Consider the following 12522-nt stretch of genomic DNA (forward strand, 5'->3'; position numbering starts at 1 on the left):
GAATCAACCCGAATGGAATGGAAAGGAATGGAATGGAATGGAATGGAATGGAATGGAAGGGAATGGAATCAACCCGAATGGAATGGAGTGGAAAGGAATGGAATGGAATGGATTGGAATGGAACGGAATCAAAATGAATCTAATGGAATGGAACGGAATGGAATGGACTGGAATCAACCTGAGTGGAACGGAATGGAATGGAACGGAATGGAATCAACCAGAATGGAATGGAGTGGAATGGAATCAACCCGAATGGAATGGAATGGAATGGAATCAACCCGAATGGAATGGAATGGAACGGAATAGAATGGAATAAACCGGAATGGAATGGAATGGAATGGAATGGAATGGAATGGAATGGAATAAACCCGAAAGGAATGGAATGCAATGGAATGGAATGGAATGGAATGGAATGGAATGGAATGGAATGGAGTCAAGCCGAATGAAATGGAATGGATTGGAATCAACTCGAATGGAATGGAATGCAATGGAATTGATTGGAATGGAAAGTCATGGAATGGAATGGAATGGAATGGAATGGAATGGAGTGGAATGGAGTGGAGAAAACCGAAGTGTATGGAATGGAATGGAATGGAATGGAATGGAATGGAATGGAATGGAATAAACCCGAATGGAATGAAATGGAATGGAATGGCATGGAATGGAATGGAATGGAATGGAATGGAATGGAATGCAATGGAATCAAGCCGAATGGAATGGAATGGAATGGAATGGAATGGAATGGAATCAAACCGAATGGAATGGAATGGAATGGAATGGAATGGAAAGGAATCAACCCGAATAGAATGGATTGCAATGGAATGGAATGGAATGGAATCAACCCAAATGGAAGGGAATGGAATGGAATGGAATGGAATAGAATTCAAAGCAGTCAACCAGAATGGAATGGAATGGAATTGAATTGAACGGAATAGAATGCAAAGCAATCAACCAGAATGGAATGGAATCAACCCGAATGGAATGGAATAGATTGGAATCAACTCGAATGGAATGGAATGGAATGGAATGGAATCAACACAAATGGAATGGAATGGAATCGAATGGAAATGAATGGAATGGAATGGAATGGGATGCAATGCAAGCAACCCGAATGGAATGGACTGGAATGCAATGGAATGGAATGCAATGGAATCAACCCCAATGGAACGGAATGCAGTGGAACTGAATGGAAAGGAATGGAATCTATCCGAATGGAATGGAATGGAATGGAATCAACTCGAATGGAATGGAATGGAATGGAATGGAATGGAATATAATAAACCCGTTTGGAATGGAATGGAATGCAATGGAATGGAATGGAATGGAATCAACCCGAAAGGAATGGAATGGAATGGATTGGAATGGAATATAATCAACCCGATTTTAATGGAATGCAATGGAATGGAATGGAATGGATTCAAACCGAATGGAATGGAATGGAATGGAATGGAATGCAATCAACCCAAATGGAATATAATGGAATGGAATGGAATGGAATGGAATGGAATGGAATGGAATGGAATGGAATGGAGTCAACCCGAATGGAATGGAATGGATTGGAATCAACCCGAATGGAATGGAATGGTATTGATTGGAATGGAATGGAATGGAATGGAATGGAAAGGAATCAATCAGAATGGAATGGATGGCAATGGAATGGAATGGAATGGAATCAACCCGAATGGAATGGAATGGAATGGAATGGAATGGAATGGAATGGAATGGAATGGAATGCAAAGCAGTCAACCAGAATGGAATGGAATTGAATGGAATAGATTGCAAAGCAATCAACCAGAATGGAAAGTAATGGAATGGAAAGGATTGGAATGGAATCAACCTGAATGGAATGGAATGGAATGGTATGGAATGGAATGGAATGGAATCAACCTGAATGGAATGGATTCAACCTGAATGGAATGGAATGGAAAAGAATGGATTGGAATGGAATCAACCGGAATGGAATGGTATGGAATAGAATGGAAAGGAATGGAATGGAATGGAATCAACCGGAATGGAATGGAATGGAACAGAATGGAAAGGAATGGAATGGAATGGAATCAACCCGAATGGAATGGAATGGAACAGAATGGAATAGAATGGAATGGAATCAACCCGAATGGAATGGAATGGAATGGAATGGCATAGAGTGGAATGAGATGGAATGGAATGAACGCGACTGGAATGGAATGGAATGGCATCAACCCGAATGGAATGGAATGGAATGAAATGGAACGGAATTAACCCAAATGGAATGGAAAGGAATGGTATGGAATGGAATCAACCCGAATGGAATGGAATGGAATTGAATGGAAAGGAATGGAATGGAATGGAATCAACCCGAATGGTTAGGAATGGAATGCAATGGAATGGAACAGAATGGAATGGAATGGAATGGAATCAACACGAATTTAATGAAATGGAGTGGAATGGAACGGAATGGAATCAACCCGACAGGAATGCAATGGAATGGAATGGAATGGAATGGATTGGAATGAAATCAACCAGAATAGAATGGAATGGAATGGAATGGAATGGAATGGAATGGAATGGATTTGAATGGAATCAAACCGAATAGAATGGAATGGAATGGAATGGAATGGAATGGAATGGAATGGAATCAACCCGAATGGAATGGAATCAACCCGAATGGAATGGAATGGAATGGAATGGAATCAACCGGAATGGAATGGAATGGAATGGAATGGAATTGAACGGACTGGAATCAACCCGAATGGAATGGAATGGAAGGGAGTGGAATGGAATGGAATGGAATGGAATGGAATCAACCCAAATGGAATGGAATGTAATTGAATGGAATGGAATGGAATGGAATGAAATGGAACGAAATGGAATAAACTCGAATGAAATGGAAAGGAATGGAACGGAAAGGAATGGAATCAACCCGAATGGAATGGAATGGAATGGCATTTAATGGAATGGAATGGAATGGAATCAACACGAATGGAATGGAATGCAATGGCATGGAATGGAATGGAATGGAATGAAATGAAATGGAACGGAATGGAATCAACCCGAATGGAATGGAACGGAATGGAATGGAATGGAATGGAATGGAATGGAAGGGAATGGAATCAACCCGAATGGAGTGGAGTGGAAAGGAATGGAATGGAACGGATTGGAATGGAACGGAATCAAAATGAATCTAATGGAATGGAATGGAATGGAATGGACTGGAATCAACCCGATTGGAACGGAATGGAATGGAACGGAATGGAATCAACCAGAATGGAATGGAGTGGAATGGAATCAACCCGAATGGAATGGAATGGAATGGAATGGAATGGAATGGAATGGCATGGAATCAACCAGAATGAAATAGAATGGAATGTAATAAAATGGAATGGAATGGAAAGGAATGGAATGGTTTCAACACGAATCTAATGGAATGGAATGGAATGGGATTGAATGGAATCGAATGGAATCCACCGGAATGGAATGGAATGGAATCACCCCGAATGGAATGGAATGGAATGGAATGCTATGGAATGGACGGAATGGAATGAAATCAACCCGATTGGATTGGAATGGAATGGAATGGAATGGAATGGAATAGAATGGAAACAACCTGAATGTAATGTAATGTAATGCAATGTAATGGATTGGAATGGAAGGGAGAGGAATCAACCCGAATGAAATGGAATGGAATGGAATTGAATGGAATGGAATGGAATGGAATCAACCAGAAAGGAATGGAATGCAAGGGAATGGAATGGAACAGAATGGAATGGAATGGAATCAACCCTAATGGAAGGCAATGGAATGGAATGGAATGAAATGCAATGAAATGGAACGGAATGGAATCAACCCGAATGGAATGGAAAGGAATGGAATGGAATGGAATGGAATGGAATGGAATGGAATGGAATGGAATCAACCCGAATGAAGTGGAGTGGAAAGGAATGGAATGGAATGGATTGGAATGGAACGGAATCAAAATGAATCTAATGGAATGGAATGGAATGGAATGGACTGGAATCAACCCGATTGGAACGGAATGGAATGGAACGGACTGGAATCAACCAGAATGGAATGGAGTGGAATGGAATCAACCCGAATGGAATGGAATGGAATGGAATGGAATCAACCCGAATGGAATGGAATGGAATGGAAAGGAACGGAGTGGAATGGAATGGCATGGAATCAACCAGAATGAAATAGAATGGAATGGAATAAAATGGAATGGAATGGAAAGGAATGGAATGGTTTCAACACGAATCTAATGGAATGGAATGGAATGGGATTGAATGGAATCGAATGGAATCCATCGGAATGGAATGGAATGGAATCACCCCGAATGGAATGGAATGGAATGCTATGAAATGGACGGAATGGAATGAAATCAACCCGATTGGAATGGAATGGAATGGAATGGAATGGAATAGAATGGAATCAACCTGAATGTAATGTAATGTAATGCAATGTAATGGAATGGAATGGAAGGGAGAGGAATCAACCCGAATGAAATGGAATGGAATGGAATTGAATGGAATGGAATGGAATGGAATCAACCCTAATGGAAGGCAATGGAATGGAATGGAATGAAATGCAATGTAATGGAATGGAATGGAATCAACCCGAATGGAATGGAAAGGAATGGAATGGAATGGAATGGAATGGAATGGAATGGAACAGAATGCAAAGCAGTCAACCAGAATGGAATGGAATTGAGTGGAATAGAATGCAAAGCAATCAACCAGAATGGAATGTAATGGAATGGAGTGGATTGGAATGGAATCAACCTGAATGGAATGGAATGGAATGGTATGGAATGGAATGGAATTGAATCAACCTGAATGGAATGGACTCAACCTGAATGGAATGGAATGGAAAAGAATGGAATGGAATGGAATCAACCGGAATGGAATGGTATGGAATAGAATGGAAAGGAATGGAATGGAATGGGATCAACCCGAATGGAATGGAATGGAATGGAATGGAATAGAATGGAATGGAATCAACCTGAACGGAATGGAATGGAATGGAATGGCATGGAGTGGAATGAGATGGAATGGAATCAACCCGAATGGAATGCAGTGGAATGGCATCAACCCGAATGGAATGGAATAGAATGAAATGGAACGGAATTAACCCAAATGCAATGGAACGGAATGGTATGGAATGGAATCAACCCGAATGGATTGGAATGGAATGGAATGGAATCAACCCAAATGGTTTGGAATGGAATGCAATGGAATGGAACGGAATGGAATGGAATGGAATGGAATCAACACGAATTTAACGAAATGGAGTGGAATGGAATGGAATGGAATCAAGCCGAATGGAGTGGAGTGGAAAGGAATGGAATGGAATGGATTGGAATGGAACGGAACCAAAATGAATCTAATGGAATGGAATGGAATGGACTGGAATCAACCTGATTGGAACGGAATGGAATGCAACGGAATGGAATCAACCAGAATGGAATGGAGTGGAATGGAATCAACCCGAATGGAATGGAATGGAATCAACCCGAATGGAATGGAATGGAATGGAAAAGAATGGAATCAAACCGAATGGAATGGAATGGATTGGAATGGAATCAACCCAAATGGAATGGAATGGAATGGAATGGAATGTTATCAGCACGAATGGAATGGAATGGAATTGAATCAATGAGAATGGAATGGAATAAATTGGAATGGAATGGAATAAACGCGAATGGAATGGAAGGGAATAGAATGGAAAGGAATCAACCCGAATGGAATGGCATGAAATGGAATGGAAAGGAATGGAATGGAATGGAATCAACCGGAATGGAATGGAATGGAATGGAATGGAATCAACACGAATGGAATGGAATGCAATGGAATGGAATGGAATGGAACGGAATCAACTCGAATGGAAAGAATGGAATGGAATAGAATGGAGTGGAATGGAATCAACCCGAATGGAATGGATTGTTATGGAATGGAATGGAATGGAGTGGAATGGAATGGAATCAACACGAAAGGAATGGAATGGAATGCAATGGAATGGAAACAACACGAATGGAAAGGAATGGAGTGGAATGGAATGGAATGGAATGGAATGGAATGGAATGGAATCAACCACAATGGAATGGAATGGAATGGAATGGAATGGAATGAAATGGAATGGAAAAGAATGGAATCAAACCGAATGGAATGGAATGGAAAGTAATGGAAAAATCCCGAATGGAATCGATTGTAATGGAATGGAATGGAACGGAAAGAATAGAATCAACCCGAAGGGAATTCAATGGAATGCAATGGAATGGAATGGAATCAACCGGATTGGAATGGAATGGAATGGAATGGAAAGGAATCAATGCGAATGGAATGGAATGGAATGGAATGGAATGGAATGGAATGGAACAGAATGGAATGGAATGGCATGAAGTGGAATGGAATGGAATTAACCCGAATGGAATGCAATGGAAGGGAATGGAATGGAATGGAACGGAACGGAATCAAACCGAATGGAATGGAATTGAAAGGAATGGAATGGAATCAACACGAATGGAATGGAATGAAATGGAACGGAAAGGAATGGAATGGAATGGAATCAACCGGAATGGAATGGAATGGAATGGAATGGAATCAACACGAATGGAATGGAATGCAATGGAATGGAATGGAATGGAACGGAATCAACTCGAATGGAAAGGAATGGAATGGAATAGAATGGAGTGGAATGGAATCAACCCGAATGGAATGGATTGGAATGGAATGGAACGGAATGGAGTAGAATGGAATGGAATCAACACGAACGGAATGGAATGGAATGGAATGGAATGCAAACAACACGAATGGAATGGAATGGAGTGGAATGGAATGGAATGGAATGGAATGGAATCAACCAGAATGGAATGGAATGGAATGGAATGAAATGGAATGGAATAGAATCAACCCGAAGGGAATTGAATGGAATGCAATGGAATGGAATGGAATCAACCGACTTGGAATGGAATGGAATGTAATGGAATGGAATGGAATGGAATCAACCTGAATGTAATGGAATGGAATGGAATGGAATGGAATGGAGAGTAAGCAACCCGAATGAAATGGAATGGAATGGAATTGAATGGAATGGAATGGAATGGAATCAACCCGAAAGGAATGGAATGGAAGGGAATGGAATGGAATTGAATGGAATGGAATGGAATCAACCCTGATGGAAGGCAATGGAATGGAATGGAATGAAATGCAATGAAATGGAACGGAATGGAATCAACCCGAATGGAATGGAAAGGAATGGAATGGAATGGAATGGAATGGAATGGAAGGGAATCAACCTGAATGGAGTGGAGTGGAAAGGAATAGAATGGAATGGATTGGAATGGAACGGAATCAAAATGAATCTAATGGACTGGAATGGAATGGAATGGACTGGAATCAACCTGATTGGAACGGAATGGAATGGAACGGAATGGAATCAACCAGAATGGAATGGAGTGGAAGGGAATCAACCCGAATGGAATGGAATGGAATGGAATCAACACGAATGGAATGGAATGGAGCGGAATAGAGTGGAATAAACCGGAATGGAATGGAATGGCATGGACTGGAATGGAATAAACCCGAATGGAATGGAATGGAATGGAATGGAATGGAATGGAATCAACCCGAATGGAATGGAATGGCATGGAATGGAATGGAATGGAATGGAATGGAATGGAATGGAATGGAGTCAATCCGAATGGAATGGAATGGAATGGAATGGAAAGGAATTGAATGGAATAGAATGTAATGGATTGGAATGGAATGGAATGGATTGAAATGGAATATAATGGAATGGAATCAACCCGAATGGAATGGAATGGTATGGAATGCAATGGAATGGAATGGAATGGAATCAACCCGTTTGGAATGGAATGGAATGGAATGGAATGGAATCAACCCGAATGGAAGGGAATGTAATGGAATGGAATGGAATGGAATCAACCCGAATGAAATGAAATGGAATGGAATGGAATAGAATGGAATCAACCTGAATGAAATGGAATGGAATGGAATGGAATGGAATGGAATGGAATGGAATGGAATGGAATGGAATCAACCCGAAAGGAATGGAATGGCAGGGAATGGAATGGAATAGAATGGAATGGAATGGAATCAACCAAAATGGAATGGAATGAAATGGAATGCAAAGGAAAGGAATAGAATGGCATGGAATCAACCCGAATCGAATGGAATAGATAGGAATGGAATGGAATGGAATCAACCCGAATGGAATGCAATGGAATGGAATGGAATGGAATGGAATCAACCCGAATGTAATGGAATTCAAAGGAATGGAATGGATTCGAATCAACACGAAAGGATTGGAATGGAATGGAATCAACTCAAATGGAATGGAGTGGAATGGAATGGAATCCAATCAACCCGAATAGAATGGAATGGAATGGAATGGAATGGAATGGAATGGAATGGAATGGAATGGTATGGAATGCAATGGAATCAATCCGAAATAAATGGAATGGAATAGAGTGGAATGGAATGGAATCAACCCGAATGGAATGGAATGGAATGGAATGGAATGAACCCGAATGGCATGGAATGGAATGGAAAAGAATGGAATCAAAACGAATGCAATGGAATGGAATGGAATGGAATCAACCCAAAAGGAATGGAATGGAATGGAATGGAATGGAATCAGCCCGAATGGAATGGAATTGAACGGAATGGAAAGGAATCAACACGAATGGAATGGAATGGAATGGAATGGAATGGAATGGAACAAACCTGAAAGGAATGGAAGGGAATTGAATGGAAACGAATCAACCCGAATGGAATGGAATGAAAAGGAATGGAAAGGAATGGAATGGAAAGGAATCAACCGGAAAGGAATGGAATGGAATGGAATCAACCCGAATGGAATGGAATCCAATGGAATGGAATGGAATCGAATCAACACGAATGGAATGGAATGAAATAGAATCAACTCGAATGGAAAGGAATGGAATGGAATGGAATGGAATCAGCCCGAATGGAATGGAATGGAATGGAATGGCATGGAAAAGAATGGAATCAAACCGAATGGATTGGAATGGAATGGAATGGAAACAACCCCAATGGAATCGATTGGAATGGAATGGAATGGAATGGAATGGAATGGAATAGAATCAAACCGAATGGAATTGAATGGAATGCAATGGAATGGAATGGAATCAACCGGAATGGAATGGAATGGAATGGAATGGAATGGAATGGAATGGAATGGAATGGAATCAATGCGAATGGAATGGAATGGAATGGAATGGAATGGAATGGAATGGAATGGCATGGAGTGTAATGGAATGGAACCAACCCGAATGGAATGCAACGGAAGGGAATGGAATGGATTGGAACGGAACGGAATCAACCCGAATGGAATGGAATGGAGTGGAATGGAATCAACCTGAAAGGAATGGAATGCAATGGAATGGATTGGAATGGTATCAACCCGAATGGAATGGAATGGAATGGAATGGAATGGAATGGAATGGAATGGAATCTATCCGAATGGAATGGAATTGCATGGAAAGGAATGGAATGGAATGGAATGGAATCAACCCGCATGGATTGGAATGGAGAGGAATGGAAGGGAATGCAATGCTATGGAATCAATCCGAATGGAATGGAATGCAATGGAATGGAATGGAATCAACACGAATGGAGTGGAATGGAGGGGAATGGAAGGGAATGCAATGCTATGGAATCAATCCGAATGGAATGGAATGCAATTGAATGGAATGCAATGGAATGGAATCAACCCGAATGGAAAGGAATGGAATGGAATGGAAAGGAATAAACCCGAAAAGAATGGAATGTAATGGAATGAAATGAAATGAAATGGAATGGAGTGGAATCAACCCGAATGAAATGGAATGGAATGGAAATGAATGGAAAGGAATGGAATGTAATCAACCCGAAAGGAATGGAATGGAAGGGAATGGAATGGAGTAGAATGGAATGGAATTGAATCAACCCTAATGGAATGGAATGGAATGGTATGGAATGAAATGCAATGAAATGGAACGGAATGGAATCAACCCCAATGGAATGGAAAGGAATGGCATGGAATGGAATGGAATGGAATGCAATCAACCCGAATGGAGTGGAGTGGAATGCAATGGAATGGAGTGGAGTGGAATTCAATGGAATGGAATGGATTGGAATGGAACGGAGTGAAAATGAATCTAATGGAATGGAATGTAATGGAATGGACTGGAATCAACCCGATTGGAACTGAATGGAATGGAATGGAATGGAATGGAATCAACCAGAATGAAATGGAGTGGAATGGAATCAACCCGAATGGAATGGAATGCAATGGAACGGAACGGAATGGAATGGAATGGAATGGAAAGGAATGGAGTGGAATGGAATCAACCCGAATGGAATGGAATGGAATGGAATGGAATGGAATGGAATGGAATGGAGTGGAATCAACCCGAAGGGAATAGAATGCAATGGAGTGGAATGAAATGGAATCAACCCGAATGGAATGGAATGGAATGGAATGGAATGGAATGGAATCTATCCGAATGGAATGGAATTGCATGGAAAGGAATGGAATGGAATGGAATGGAATCAACCCGCATGGATTGGAATGGAGAGGAATCAAGTCGAATGGAATGGAAAGGAATGGAATGGAATGGAATGGAAAGGAATGGAATGGAATGGAATGGAATGGAATGGAATCAATGCGAATGGAATGGAATGGAATGGAATGGAATGGAATGGAATGGAATGGAATGGCATGGAGTGTAATGGAATGGAATCAACCCGAATGGAATGGAATGGAATGGAATGGAATGGAATGGAATCTATCCGAATGGAATGGAATTGCATGGAAAGGAATGGAATGGAATGGAATGGAATCAACCCGCATGGATTGGAATGGAGAGGAATCAAGTCGAATGGAATGGAAAGGAATGGAATGGAATGGAATGGAATGGAATGGAATGGAATCAACACGAATGGAGTGGAATGGAGGGGAATGGAAGGGAATGCAATGCTATGGAATCAACCCGAATGGAATGGAATGCAATGGAATGGAATGCAATGGAATGGAATCAACCCGAATGGAAAGGAATGGAATGGAATGGAAAGGAATAAACCCGAAAAGAATGGAATGTAATGTAATGAAATGAAATGGAATGGAGTGGAATCAACCCGAATGAAATGGAATGGAATGGAAATGAATGGAATGGAATGGAATGTAATCAACCCGAAAGGAATGGAATGGAAGGGAATGGAATGGAGTAGAATGCAATGGAATTGAATCAACCCTAATGGAATGGAATGGAATGGTATGGAATGAAATGAAATGAAATGGAACGGAATGGAATCAACCCCAATGGAATGGAAAAAATGGCATGGAATGGAATGGAATGGAATGCAATCAAACCGAATGGAGTGGAGTGGAATGCAATGGAATGGAGTGGAGTGGAATTCAATGGAATGGAATGGATTGGAATGGAACGGAGTGAAAATGAATCTAATGGAATGGAATGTAATGGAATGGACTGGAATCAACCCGATTGGAACTGAATGGAATGGAATGGAATGGAATCAACCAGAATGAAATGGAGTGGAATGGAATCAACCCGAATGGAATGGAATGCAATGGAACGGAACGGAATGGAATGGAATGGAATGGAATGGAAAGGAATGGAATGGAATGGAATCAACCCGAATGGAATGGAATGGAATGGAATGGAATGGAATGGAATGGAGTGGAATCAACCCGAAGGGAATGGAATGCAATGGAGTGGAATGAAATGGAATCAACCCGAATGGAATGGAATGGAACGGACTGGAATCAACCCGAATCGAATGGAATGGAAATGAATAGAATGGAAGGGAATGGAATGGAATCAACGCGAATTCAATGGAATGTAATTGAATGTAATGGAATGGAATGAAATGGGACAAAATCGAATCAACCCAAATGGAATGGAATGGAATAGAATGGAATGGAATGGAATAGAATGGAATGGAACGAAATGGAATCAACCCGAACGGAATGGAATTGAATGGAATGGAATGGAATCAACCCGAATGGAATGGAATCAACCCGAATGGAATGGAATGGAATGGAATGGAATGGAATCAACCGGAATGGAATGGAATGGAATGCAATGGAATGGAGTGGAATGGAATCAACCCGAATGGAATGGAATGGAATGGAATGGAATGCAATCAACCCAAATGGAATAGAATGGAATGGAATGGAATGGAATGGAATGGAATGGAATGGAATGGAATGGAATGGAATGGAGTCAACCCGAATGGAATGGAATGGATTGGAATCAACCAGAATGGAATGGAATGGTATTGATTGGAATGAAATGGAATGGAATGGAATGGAAAGGAATCAACCCGAATGGAATGGAAGGCAATGGAATGGAATGGAATGGAATCAACCCGAATGGAACGGAATGGAATGGAATGGATTAGAATGCAAAGCAGTCAACCAGAATGGAATGGAATTGAATGGAATAGAATGCAAAGCAATCAACCAGTATGGAATGTAACGGAATGGAATGGATTGGGA

This window comes from Pan paniscus, chromosome 16 (genome assembly GCF_029289425.2).
Source record: "Pan paniscus chromosome 16, NHGRI_mPanPan1-v2.0_pri, whole genome shotgun sequence".
Taxonomy (NCBI): Eukaryota; Metazoa; Chordata; class Mammalia; order Primates; family Hominidae; genus Pan; species Pan paniscus.